The sequence below is a fragment of the Tamandua tetradactyla genome, chromosome 1 (assembly GCF_023851605.1).
Source record: "Tamandua tetradactyla isolate mTamTet1 chromosome 1, mTamTet1.pri, whole genome shotgun sequence".
In the NCBI taxonomy this organism is placed as follows: domain Eukaryota; kingdom Metazoa; phylum Chordata; class Mammalia; order Pilosa; family Myrmecophagidae; genus Tamandua; species Tamandua tetradactyla.
In genome coordinates, this window is record NC_135327.1 from 152,683,721 (window position 1) to 152,697,763 (window position 14,043).

At 37.6% G+C, this 14,043-nt stretch overlaps 1 protein-coding gene across 4 annotated transcripts in view; it reads left to right on the plus strand.

The window, feature by feature from the left end:
• LOC143642826 (uncharacterized) overlaps positions 1-14,043 on the plus strand; it is a 432,404-nt gene that overhangs the window by 190,743 nt on the left and 227,618 nt on the right. For 2 of the 4 annotated variants that reach the window (XR_013156055.1, XR_013156153.1), the window contains exon 6: positions 4,567-6,546. The exons of the other annotated variants lie outside the window; for them this stretch is intronic. The gene's annotated coding sequence lies outside the window, so the exon portion shown is untranslated. Of the gene's footprint in view, positions 1-4,566; positions 6,547-14,043 lie in introns of those variants that run through there. 4 annotated transcript variants of the gene reach the window in all.

Sequence of the window (14,043 nt, forward strand, 5' to 3'; positions counted from 1 at the left end):
GGGGAGATAAAATGGAATCATAAAATATACTCAATTAGAGCGGTGTGATGGTGGCTCAGTGGCCTGCCATGCCAGGGACTTGGGTTCAATTCCTGGTGCCTGCCCATGCAAAAAAAAAAAAAGAAAAAGAAAAAAAAATATATATATATGTATATATATATATATTTATTTAAAAAAAAATATATATATATATATGCTCAATTAAAACCAGAGATGCAGAAGTAGTGGTGGGAAAAAAGAAACAAAGAATGAATGCAATGACTAGAAAGTAGCTACATTCATGATATATATTAATCCAATATCAATAATCATGTTGAATCTAAATACAACAATTAAAAGATGGAGATTATAGAGTGGATAAAAACAATACCCAACTATGTGTTGTCTACAACAAATTCATTTTATTTTATTTATTTATTTTTTACATGGGCAGGCACCGGGAATCGAACCTGGGTCCTCTGGCATGGCAGGCAAACATTCTTGCCTGCTGAGCCACCGTGGCCTGCCCAACAAATTCATTTTAAATGTAAAGACTCACAATGGATAAAACAAAAGTGTGGCGAAAGATATTTCATGATAACATGAATCAAAAGGAAGCTGGAGTAGTTGTATTAGTTAAAAGCATAGCAGACTTCAGAACAAAGGAAATTAGGGAGAAAAAAAGAACTACACAATGATAAAGTGGTCAATAATCTAAGAAGACATAACAGTCTTAAATATGTATGCATCTAACAACAGAGCTTCAAAATATCTGAAGCAAAACATGAGAGAATGAAAAGGAGAAATAGACATATTTCTATTGTAATTGGAGACTGAAACACTTGGTAGATCAACAGGCAGAAAATCACTACAGATATAGTTGACCTGAATAGCACTGCCATTCAGCTTGATATAAGAATCCTGCATCCAAGAACAGCAGAACATCTTTTTTTTTCTTCTTAATTCTACATGGAACATGTACCAAGATAGACCACATTCTGGGTCATAAAATATACTTAACAAATTTAAAAGTATAGAAATCATACAGAGTAAGTTCTCAGACTGCAGTGGAATTAGATTAGAGATCAATAGATGTAAGACAGATGGAAAATCTCCAAGAACTTGGAAATTAAACCATATACTTCTAAATAACATGAGTCAAGAAAAAAAATCAAGAAAAAAGTATTTTTGAACTGAATTAAAGCGAAAGTACAACATCAATGTTTGTAGATGCAGCAAAAGTAATGGTTAGAAGAAAATTTATAGCATTAAATGCATTATATTATCTATAAAAAATTTATAGATAAAAGAAGAAATATCTAAAATCAGTCCAAGTTATCAAACTCTAGTTTGATAAAATCAGTCCAATTTATCAAACCAGAGAAAGAACAACAATTTAAACCTAAAGGAAGCAAAAGAAAGGAAATAAAAATTAGAGCTAAAATTAATTAAATTGAAACAGGAAAAATGAGAACACTAGTAAAATCAGAAGCTGATTTATTTTGAAGATTAAGTAAATGGCTGGTGTATGGTGTGAGCCAGGTTTTTTGTTGTTGGAGTGAGAGGTAACTGGTGTGATCCATGAGGTGATGGATCAGAGTGGGAGACATCAGTTCATACTCTTAGTTAGCTGCATATAGATACAGATGGCTAAATATAGAAATATAATTGTGTCCTTTCTCAATTGAGAAGGGCTAGAAACAACAATCTCCCAAAACAATGAGCATACCTAAAGTAGTCCATTCTAATGTCATTCTCCGGTAGAAGGAAACAAGGGCTCTTTGGAGAATTGGCTGATTCTAGGACTGGAGCAGCAAATATCCAAGATGAGCATGGTGCATCTTACAGTGCCAAAAAATAAGTGGATATTGAAAAAAAAAGTGATAGGGACACAGAGGACAAATGAAAAAGCTCCCAATGACCAAAGCTGGAGCAACTTGAAAAACAAAATAATGTATTATTGGATTGTAACACATAGTACAAATGTAATTTATTTAATACTTATTGATATATATATTATTTCATACTAAAGAATCCTAAATACATTTTATAGATACTCTGTCTTTGAGGCAGTGCAGCATGACTTCCCACTTTTTAAGTGTGGACAGCACATAGTGGCCTCCTTCCAAAGCATATAACATGGAGGGGGAAAAGGTCTAACAACATCAAGAGTGACAAGTCAGTTTGATGCTGTGCATTGTTTATATGATGTGTTGAGAATAACACTTTACCTCTGTGGTCTTCGTCCCCAAAACATATAATTCCAGTTGAATAATGAGAAAAATATCAGATAAATCTCAATAGAGGAACATTCTTCAAAATACCTCACCAGTATGCCTCAAAACTGTCCAGGTCATCAAAAACCAAGGAAGTCTGAGAAAGTGTCATAACCACGTGAAAGAGGAATGACACTTAAGTGTAATGTGGTATCCTGCATGGGATCCTGAAATAGAAATGAGACATTAGACAAAACCTAAGAAAATCTATCTGAAACCCCGTTGATCAGTATATACCTGAGGAAGCTGAGTGTGGGAACATGAATGAACACTTGAACATTGGTGTTTCTGGCTGCTGTGTTCCCAATCCACAATGAATGGAGATGGCCTAAGGGTACAACAATTGAGGAATGGAAGGGGGGAACTATGGTGTATACAAAACCACTCAGTGGCTGTAAGAAGCCATGAAGATGAGAGGCATGCAACTAGGTGAATGAAACTTAGGAGCTGTATGTTGAATGAAATGTCAGTAGCAAAAAAGACAAATAGTATCATGCCTCAAAAATATGGACTAATTATAATATAAAAATTGGGTGAACTAAAGTCTAGAGCATGGGTTATTAAGTTGGGGCTTATTGTAAAGGGTCCCGGATTGTAGGTTAGATTGTAAGCATTCACATATATTCAGGAGGTGTAACTGTTGGTTCTAAATTCTGAGATACTGGGCTGTTTGTATATCATATGGTCTTTCCCAGAAACTTCAGGTATTTATGAATACCTGAGTCTCAGAGTTAGAGCTCTGAAGCTATGAAAGTCAGCAGTACCCCATACTGGCACTGTTTAAAAAGTTCAAAAAGTGATCAGACATTAGACAGAGACATGAATGAAACTGATCTGGACAGGATTAAGGTATAATGATTTGACCACATTTTTGAAGTTCAACCTTCGTGTGAAACTAAAGGGTTTATTTGGTGCGAAATTTATATTTGGGGTAGTACATTTCCTAATTTAACATGCATGGCCAATTTAGTTAACACCATAAGTACATGGAATCTTGAATAGGGCATGAGATTTTGCTTGTTTATCCAGCTTAGTGTGATGCCCTGATATATCCCAGAGTGATCTGGGCAGTGAATAAAAAAGTATTTGCAAAGTTTCCTTGAGGGAATGGGGAGAAAGGAGGAAATATTCAACCTCCTCATTTGGAGAATTCCTGATATTTTCACAAGCAGTGGGGCCAACCAAATCAATAGGCTGAGCCCTCATTCTTGGGGTTTGCCCCTATGAGACTTATTCCTGCAAAGGATAAGCTAAGCCTACTTATAATTATGCCTAAGAGTCACCCCCAGAGAACCTCTTTTGTTGCACAAATGTGGCCTGTCTCTCTAAACCAACTTGGCAGGTGAACTCACTGCCCTCCCTCCTATGTGGGGCATGATTCCCAGGCAACGTGGGACAGAATGTCCCAGGCAATGTGGGAAGAGACTGAGAAAGCCTTCTTGACCAAAAGAGGGAAGAGGGACATGAGAAAAAGGTTTCAGTGGCTGAGACATTTCAAACAGAGTTGAGAGGTTATTCTGGAGGTTATTCTCATGCATTATATAGATATACCATTTTAGTTTATAGTGTATTGGAGTGGCTAGAAGGAAGTATCTGAAGGTGTTGAGCTGTGTTTCAGTAGCCTTGTTTCTTGAAGACAATTGCATAATGATATTGTCTTTACAATGTAACTGTGATTGTGAAAACCTTGTGTCTGATTCTCCTTTAATCTAGGGTATGGATAGATGAGTAAAAAATATGGATTTAAAAAATAAATAATAAAAGGTGTAGCGTGAAACCAGGAATGAGGCTGCAAGCCTCCAGTAACATTACACGAAACACCCAAAGAACCAGGATCGAGGCTCCAAAGTTTCAGGAAGCAAACTTTATTAGTCTGTGTGCCCAGGGCTCAGCCGAGTCACCTCTGAAAGTGTGAGCCCTCAACAGGGGCTGACACAAGATTTAATAGACAAATGGTTTGTTTGGGACAGGGTTTTTCCCATTATGGTAACTGGTGATGCTCAAGGGAGATGATTGACTGCATGCCAGCGATCAGACCCGGAAGGATTGCAAAGCTAAGTTTACAAAAGTGAATGAGTGTAAACTCATTTACGGGGGAGGGGGTCCCTATGGAAGCCTCTTATCTTTGCTTATGTGCACTTTCAACTGTCCTTGGGGCTTTCCAAAGTGGGAGTATCTTAAGTAAAGAAGGAGGGGTGAGGGGCCTGCTTGTTGCCTGGGGGAGCGGGGGTGCCTGCTTGCTACATTCTGCTCTTTGATGCTTGCCCACGCCAGTGGGCATCACCTATATTTTGTCCTCTACTTGTTGCAGGTGTTGGTATTTTCAGACGGCCTGGACCTGAGCTGCTGTTTTTCTACCAGGGCTTTAATAGAGTGCAGTAAACTGTCAACCAGGACTGGCAGAAGGTATTTAGGAAAAAAAAAACAAAAACAAAGAGGAAAAAGAAGGGGGAAAGGCACCCTAACACAGCCCCTTTCTTTAGCTGCCCTTTTTCCTGTGGTCAAGGTAGAAATGGGAAACATATCTTGGCTGCGATGGAGATGAGTGTGGCAATCTCCGGAAGGTGAGGCACGTGGAGTGCTCAGGATCAGGGCTGCCCCCCCAGGGGTCGTCTGCAGGGCCTCTTGACCTGAGAGTGGTGAATCCATAGGATGATCTTCACGACTCTGACAGCTGTTCGGGTTACTAAAACCACATGGTGAGGGCCTCTCCATTGAACCTGGAGGGAGCGTTTGTTTTCAGTCTTTTATCCACACAAAGACCCCTGGCTCAAACTCACATAAGGGAGGATAGATGCTAAAGTGTTCAGGTACTACTTCCAGCACCTTCCCTTTTTAGTTCACCTAAAACTTTTCCTAACTTTGACCATAATTTCCTTTTCTGCAAACCTACAGCAATTTACTCTATTTGTTCAGGCTTTGTCTTACATTTCCTCATTCTGTAACAGTCATTTATTTTATCTTTGGAGAAAACTACTCTCTTTTTCCTTTTTGTAAAAACACATCCTTTATGTCCTTCATACTTACCATTACTTTAAGCAAACATTTCACCATATACAATTACCATCAAAATCAAATTTGTCAGAATAATGTTAAATACTTAAAATGCTTTAGTCAATGCATATTTGCAACATCAATATACAATTTTTTAAATAAGAATTAATGGCACATATCAAGACTTTTTCAAAAAACTGCAAGGACAAAATTTGCGAGCAACAAGTTTCTCAATATTAAACAGCTTCCCCAATTCAAAAATATGCAACATAAAACCAAAGGGGAGCCACAAATTTGGAGTCAAAGATAATGGGGTTTGGCCTAATCCCTCTGTCTGGAAGAAAGGGACTAAATGAGGGTACAGAGGTGCCAAGGGAGCTGGCTTCTGCCTTGCCAGGAGTGGGAGCATTATTCACTTTATGATTAAAACCTGGTTTACATTTTTCATCATACATTCTCTTTATCTCATTATTTGACAAGACATTAATACCTTCTTGGCTGACCCCAGCTTCCAGCAGGGCTTGAAACATGTCTCTGTGAAATCCTGTTTCTGGTATTATATCTTTTGGTCTCTCCTTCCCCTGTAGTCTCCCAGCTCTACCATTTTGTTTAAGACATTGTTAAGTGAATTGCCTGTTTCTTCTAATAATAAAGTCATTATCAAGTGTTTATATGGTGGAGGTGCTGCCTTAATGATAGCATTTCTTTGTGAACATTGACAGGGAGGAGGTGGTATGTGTCGGCTTCTCCTAAACCAATTGCTGATATCATAACTTCCCTTTTCACTCTCTGCATAGCATCTCGCAAAGTGTACCAGGGTATCATTTTGTGGCCACATAGTATCAGTAGGGTATTGTTTCTTGCACCCTTGTGCAGCCAATGCCAGCAAGTTGGAACTTTCTCCAGTCTGCTGATTAAACTCCTGAAAAGCAGTCTGTACAAGGGGATTGGGGCTAATTCCTACAATTTCATGCAATTGGCATAGTCCGGCACCACTCTTCCAGCCCCTGCATCGGCAATTCTGACCATCCAGGTAATTAATGGCTCACCAGTTTTTTTGAGTAAAATACCTAAGAATGTCAGTTATTTCTTATTCTTTTATAGCGGCTTTGAAAGTAACCTGATTATTCTGTTTCTTCTCTTTTTGCCTTTGTATTGGGTGAGCTCCTATTTTTGGAGGATATTTATTCTTTTCTTTTTGACAAACTTTCTCATCTAAAATATTCCCATCTTTTTCATCATCTGCCTCATCCCACACGTCACCATCCCACTTATCAGGGTCCTAATCAGCAGTGGCAGTGGCTAGTACCATACGTACTTTCTTTCTGTTCACTGTACCTCATCTCTACTTATATTTATATCGGGCCACATGGACTGCAGCTTTTTCAGCTACTGACCGATAATTACAAATTTGATTTTCTAAACTAAAGTTTGATTCTGTAGCATTGACAGTTTTCCCTGTAATTTTGCCAATTCATTTTCATAATTCATTTTTTCAGAGATTGCTTGATCTCTATGTTCACACATTTTTTAATATGCTATTAACAAAGCCCGTCCTCTTCTACACACTCCAATAATTTCTTTCCCTTTTTCTATTGGAATGTTTCTAGACACAGAGTAACTTGAATAGGCTCTCCCTGTTTCATTCTATTTCCCCAATCTTCACAGGGTCCTGTGCATTTTGACTATTCTTTTGCAAGTGAAGAATAAGGTAAATCATTCCATCCTGGGATTTCTTGGTTCTTTTTTTTTGAGCCTAGAGGACTTTTTAAAAAATGACATTATCTCTTAATATATGTCTAAAGCTTATGGCCCACTATTAATCTATCTCAAGTAAATCTTGAAGAGGGGTTACTGGCTTAAAAATTCCCAAATATTTTATGGCATTAGAAAGAACAAACCAGGGAGACAAAACATTCAAATCCAGAACATTCTACATACAAAAAGAACAAGAAACTGGCAACTTTAAATTTATCAAGAATGGTCCTAATAAAGCATTACAATATTAGAAGAACACAGTCCATATTTTCTGCATGAATTTCCTAAAGCTTGTCTTACTGATCTTCACCTCTATGAAGCTGTGCTGCAATGTGAATCCTGCTCACAGTGCCAGTTTTTTCACATGAAAGGCCATGTGATATTTGTGGCCACTTAATTTATAGGTTTGGATTTGCAGACAACACAGATTTCAGTGATATTAAAACAGATTTTAGTAGGAAAATTATTAAAGAAAACAGTTAAAAGATAGTAATTAAAAGAGTCTTCAAAAATAAAGCATAGTTACATCACCAGATAAGATGCACCAACACCTGAAGAGAAGTGCTGGAGAGTTTCAGAAGCAGCATTCCAACTCTCATCAGTAAAAATCCACAGCGATCTTGGAGACGGCATTCAGAGTCTCCTTAGTTCCATAGCAGAGCATAATATTCTGATGAGGCGCTCTCCATCTCTCATAAGATTCTTCTCTCCTTTCTCTCTTTCTATAATTTCTTGTGTGCAGTTTTTTATGATATCTTCACACAATAAGTGGCCACATTCTAATTAGCTTATGTGACTGGGCCCAGTTGGGTCCTCTGGGAACTGGCTAGGGACTGAGAGGAGCTTCCTGGGACCTAGATATCTTCATGAAAGTGCACCTCCTTCCAGGAAGATAGCCAGTCCTCCCAGCTGGAGTGCACGTTTCAACTGTTTCTTACCAAGCTCACGCAGTGGCAACATCAGTGGTACTGAACAGACTCTACAAATTTATCTTTTCCTTAATAGGTTATAATTCCTTTAATGCAGAAATGATGGCTTATTAATCTTTGTTTTCTTATTAGTGTTTAACCAATATGTTGCATATAGTAGGTACACAATTTTCCAAATGAATATATGAATGAAATGATGCATATATATATATAATGCCTCATACTTTTTACTACATACCATTTACATATACTATCATACAATTAAATTAAAGGATGGTTATGTAACAGGGTAGTCTTAATACTTCCTTGGTAGACTATACATTTGCTATTGTGTGTAGCAAAATCTTGTATCAACACTGTTAGAGGCCTATTTGCTTAATGGGATAAATTTTAGAACCCCTGCACAGATGTTCTCTTACTCTGAAATATGAAAATTTTAATTTATAAGACAGAGTAATGATAAGCTGTAATACAAGAGAATTTCTTTTTATCCTCCCCAAAAGTGGGTGCTCTACTTCACACAGTTTCTTAAGTCAGCTGGGGGTCAGCTTGACTCCCCAGTCATGAGTAAAAGCTTTCTTAAAGTTGGACATCATGCACCACAATGCATGTTGGTGGTGCCACTAATTAGGGGGAGGGCTTACAGACAAACAACAGAGGGTTTCAGACAAGCAATGGCTTCATTCGGTCTGGCCTGGCTGGCTCATCAGTCACAGGAATCACCATGGCCTGGTGCTTGGCTCCTGTGGCCCAGGACTTCCTTTCACTTACACAAACACATGCACGCATCCACATACCTGCACTGCCCTTCCTGGAACCAAAGCTGAAGACTTCTGTTTCCCCTGGTCCTCCAACTGGAGACTGGTACTCGGAGAGTCTCTGGTAGGTGATCAGGCATGCCTTCTACTCAGGCTCCCCTAGCCTTTTACAAGTGGGCTGGAACAGACATGCCTGGGTACTTACCAGTCAGATGGGCAGTGCTCCCTGGTACCTGGTTCCAGAAACTTTCCTGGAGAGGTCAGGGGTCCGAAAAATGGGGAAAGCCCCGGTGCCAGCACTGGCCCCATTGGGTCTCTGGTCTGGGCATTGAAGCTGCTGCGGGCAAGGGAGGTGAGAACATCACCAGCCTTTCAGTACCAATGAGCCCCCAGAAATGTAGCGTGAAACCAGGAATGAGGCTGCATGCCTCCAGGAACGTTACACGAATCGGAAAAACCAGGATTGAGGCTCCAAAGTTTTAGGAAGCAAGCTTTATTAATCTGTGTGCCCAGGGCTCAGGCAAGTCACCTTTGAGAGTCTGAGTCCTGAACAGGGGCTGACACAAGATTTTACAGACGAAATGGCTTGTTTGGGACAGGGTTTTTCCCAATATGGCAACTGGCGATGCTTGAGGGAGATGATTGGCTGTGTGCTGGTGGTCAGACCCGGAAGGATGGCAAAGCCGAGTTTACAGAAGCGGATGAGCGGTTACGGGGGAGGGAGCTCCTACGGAATCCTCTTATCTTTGCTTAGTGTGCGCTTTCAACTGTCCTTGGGGCTGAGAGACTTTCCAAAGTGGGAGTATCTTGAGTAAACAAGGAGGGGTGAGGGGCCTGCTTGCTGCCGGGGCAAGGGGGTCCTGCCTACTACAAGAAGACAAAGGTTATTGACTAAATGGAAATACTAGTGGTCAATGAGAGGGAGGGGTAAGGGGTATGGTTTGTATGAGTCTTTTTTCTTTTTATATTTTTCTCTGGAGTGATGCAAATGTTCAAAAAATCATCATGGTGATGAATATACAACTATGTGATGACATTTGTGAGCCACTGATTCTATACACTATGTATGGAATGTCTGTATTTTAAGAATGTTTATATGTTTGTATGTTAAGATTTGTTAATAGAAATGTAAAAAAAAATTTTGAAAAAACTTAAGAAAAATCCCCAAGGAAATCTGAATGAAGTGTGGACATCAGTTAATAATAAGGAATTGATTTTGGTTCGTGAATTGCAACAAATACACCACACTAATGAAATAGATAATAATGTGAAACTGGATTACATGGATATGGGGACTCCTGTACTGCCTTTTACAATCTTTCTGTAAATCTGAATCTGTTACAAAAGATTTTTTAGAAAAGCTTGATAAAACAAGCAAAACAGGGCGGGCCACGGTGGCTCAGCAGGTAAGAGTGCTCGCCTGCTATGCCCGAGGACCTAGGTTCCATTCCCTGTGCCTGCCCATGTGAAAAAAAAAAAACAAAAACATATTTAAAATGTACTGATGATCTGACAAGGAACTTAGAAATTTGTAGACATAAAAACTTAAATGAAAGCAGGAATTCTGAGATTTATTGTGATTACTGTATTAGTGGATTGGTTGATCTATTTTTGTTTCTGCTAAATTCCCTCTGTGTGTTAAAGATGTTGGGAGTCAGTCTGTTCTGGGCCTCTTGGGTACTTAAACATCTTGCTGAGTGCCCTGTTAAAGAAAAGCACCAGACAGTAGACAAGAGTGGCAGGACAGACTTTATTCAAATTACTGCAGAGGAAGAGAACAGAAGCCAACAACAGGTTTCAACTCTATGATTAGCACAAAGATAGCTAGGGTTTTTAAAAGGGCACAAGAAGGAAGGGGGATGGAAAAATGGAAAATTACTGAAGGGATCTGGGGGAAAATTATTGCAGCGATTTAGTAAATCAATGGGTTTACTGAAAAGGTTTAGGTAATTGTGCAGTCTCACCAAAAATAGTACAGTTGTGCAGTCCTTCCAAGTGTAGTACATTGTGTGGTCTAGCAATACTGCATTATCTTATGTAAGAGGTCAATATGGGGACAGGCATCTGCCTAGTGACATGTGCCTAGTATTAGTGAAATCCACATTAAATTTTAGACAAATCTCTTGGACAAATATGAGGCCAAGCACAGTCCCTTGTAAGGATTCATATGCCAAAATTATAAGACCCTGGCTATTCTTTCACCTTCATATTGTATTTTTCAGGTCTTTTAGTATTTTATTTTTTCCAGCTCTTTTATCTCCATGTCCTGTTATCTCATTTGTTTTCAGTTTTGACTATTATTATTGCTTAAATTGTTCACTGTATTTAATAACAATAATTGTGCTTATTTCTAGAAATTCCTTTTGTTCTTTTTTCAAATCTGCCTGACTTTTTTTTAACAGTCTCTTGTTTCGTACTTGTATTTTGAATGCCACCTTCAATAAATTTATTTTTATTCTGATCATTCCAATATCTGAATTCTTTGAAATTTCTTAGTGTGTGTTATCTGGTGTCTCCTGCTCATGGTGCTTTATTTCCCAATGTGTTTTGTAATCTTGGAATATAAGTATATGTTAAATTAGGCCTGATTCAGTTAACTGGTTTGAGATCATTCCTCTGGAAAGCCAATGCTCAGCCAGGTGCCATAGAGCACCTTCAACCTGAGATCTTCTCTAATAATTACCACTAAAGGCAAACTTGTTAAAATAATCACAGGAGAAAGTCTTTTTCCAGGACCTCAAAGCCCACAAAAAGACTGAAAACTTTTCTTCTTGCTTACCTTTGCCTATAGGTAGAGTTGTCCCTCCAACAAGTTCATTTCACCAGGATTGTAAGTGAGCAAGAGACAATGATTTGATCCAGGAACCCTGAAAGCTATAGGCTTTTAGACTACATGCAATCTCTTTCTTTTTTTTTTTTCTCCATTCTATTTGCATGACTTTTCGCTTTCCCCTGTTTTTTACAATTCTAGTTTGGAAGTTTTATATTCCATCCCTATTCCTTTTCTTGTTGTTTTTAGTCTTAAAAATTTTTAAATGCATGCTTACCAATGTCTAAAGTTGATCAGTATTCCCACCCTCTTCCAGAAAAATACAAGAACCCTAGAACAGTATAATTCTGAATTTCCTCCAACTATCTTCCATGTATTCTTATTTAGCATGTTAAGTGCTATCTTTCTCCTTAAAATAAACTTTTAATTGAAATATAACAAGGAAAATGCACTCATCTTGAGGTTCTAGCTTTATGAATATTTAAACACTTTTACAAATTTAACACAGCTGTGTAATTGCTACTCAGACCAGGAACAGAATATTTCTGAAATAGAATGTTTCTAGCACCCCAGAAGCCCCTTGTATATTCTCTCAACATTATCTCTCTCAAGGATAACCACTATTTGATTATTAATTAATTTTGTCTGTTTTTGTAATTTATATAAATAGAATAAATCAAATAGTCATCTTTTGTGCATGGCATCTTTCACTCAATATTATGTTTGTGAAATTTATCTATATTGTCACATGTGGTAGTGTATTATTTATTTTCATTGCTATAAAGTATTCTAATATTAGAATATATCAATGTAATTATCTCTTTTAATATTAAGGGATATTTGGACTGTTTCCAGTTTTTAGCTAATACCAACAACACTAATATGTATAATGTACATAATGATTTGATATTTCTGTTTCTTAAATTATGTCATTAATTAATTCACTTAGCTACTAATTTATACAAAGGATACTGAGAGGTCACTTGTACTAGGCACTGTGCTGTCTATCCATTTTATAAACATGTTCACTTTCAAAGAGCTTACTGTCTGATTGGAGAGAAACACATGAATAAATTTTCATACGCAAAAATGATAACTGAGGACATTTTAAAGGGATGATTTTATATTGGGGAGATTTTCAGGAAAGCCCTCTCTCAGAAGGTGATATTTAGTGTGATGAAGGAGCCTACCAGCTTAAGGCAAAAGAAAGAATGTCCTAGGCAGAAAGAATAGCATACATAAAGGTAGAAGAAAATTTAATATCTCTGAAGAACTGAAATAAGATCAGTGCCATCAGAATGTATGGGAAGGGTAAGACTGCCCAAAGGTGAAGCAGGAGGGACAATTGGGAGGCAGGCCATTCAGGGCCCTGTTGACCTTGGAAGGAATTTGGGTTTTGTTTCCAATGCACCGAGATACCATTAAAATATTTTACATAGGGTGGCCATATGACCTTACTTGGGTTTGTAAACTAGCACTTTGATTGCTGTTTCAAGGATACAAGAATAGAAACTAAGAAAGAAGAATGAAATTATTTCAGGAATCTAGGCAAGATACAATGGTGGTTTGGAATAGGATGGTGATAAAGAAGGGAAAAGGTAGAAAGGAAAGAATCATAGAAGGTTGGATATAGAAGAAATTCTACAAATGCTCAGAATAATAACATCTAAATATGCCAACTCTGTGAGGGTCTGGCTTGATTTAGGGGTAAATTTTAGAATATACCTTTAAGGGTTCTTAATATAAGGATCTATATAAACTTCACAGGGCCTTCAAAACTTCAGAAATTTAATTTCCAACTTTGAGTCTAGGTACCTATAAGGGTTTCATATGGGAATGGTCCATATTTCTCATTGATTCTCAAATGGATCTATGTCTCCAAATTATCCAGAACTTCTGTTTTAGGAGAGTTTTTAATAAATATTATTTCTCTCAATTAGACTTTTTTTTAAGGATTTTCTGAAAATTATACCCCAAGGCAAGAGCCTAGAAAGATTATACTCCATGCAGGCATTTCAATGGTATTAAAAACATTTACCAGCATCACAAGTGTATCTACATATCCAAATAGATACAGTCAGAATGGATGTGGTCTGGAATCAACTTTTGTGTCATTACTGGTACATTGGAGTTGAACACCAGTTCAGATTCTATATCATCAATTAAGGGGAAGAAACTTAAAGAACCTATGGAAATTAGGTTTTTGGAAATTGAGGTGTATAAAGGGTGACCCTATCAGTTTTTATTGTAGGAAGTTAAGGTCACAAATTATACAGCTTATCTTACAAAACAATTTTGTGTCAGAATATGAATCCTGGGTAAAAACAGTGTAGATTCTAGGAAGATCTTTTTCTAATTCAAGCAAGTTATATTTTTTCTTTGGATCTTCATATTATGTAAAATTTATCCAATAGATCAGAAATTGGAATAACATTGAAATCATTAAAATAACTGAAAATTTTTAAAAAACTGATTGACTATAGCAGTTGTTTACAAACTTTGTTCCATGGTAAGTCGCAATTACAGAGCATGAAAATAGAAGCATTGTTACGCTGGATGTAATTTTTCTTCCTAAATTT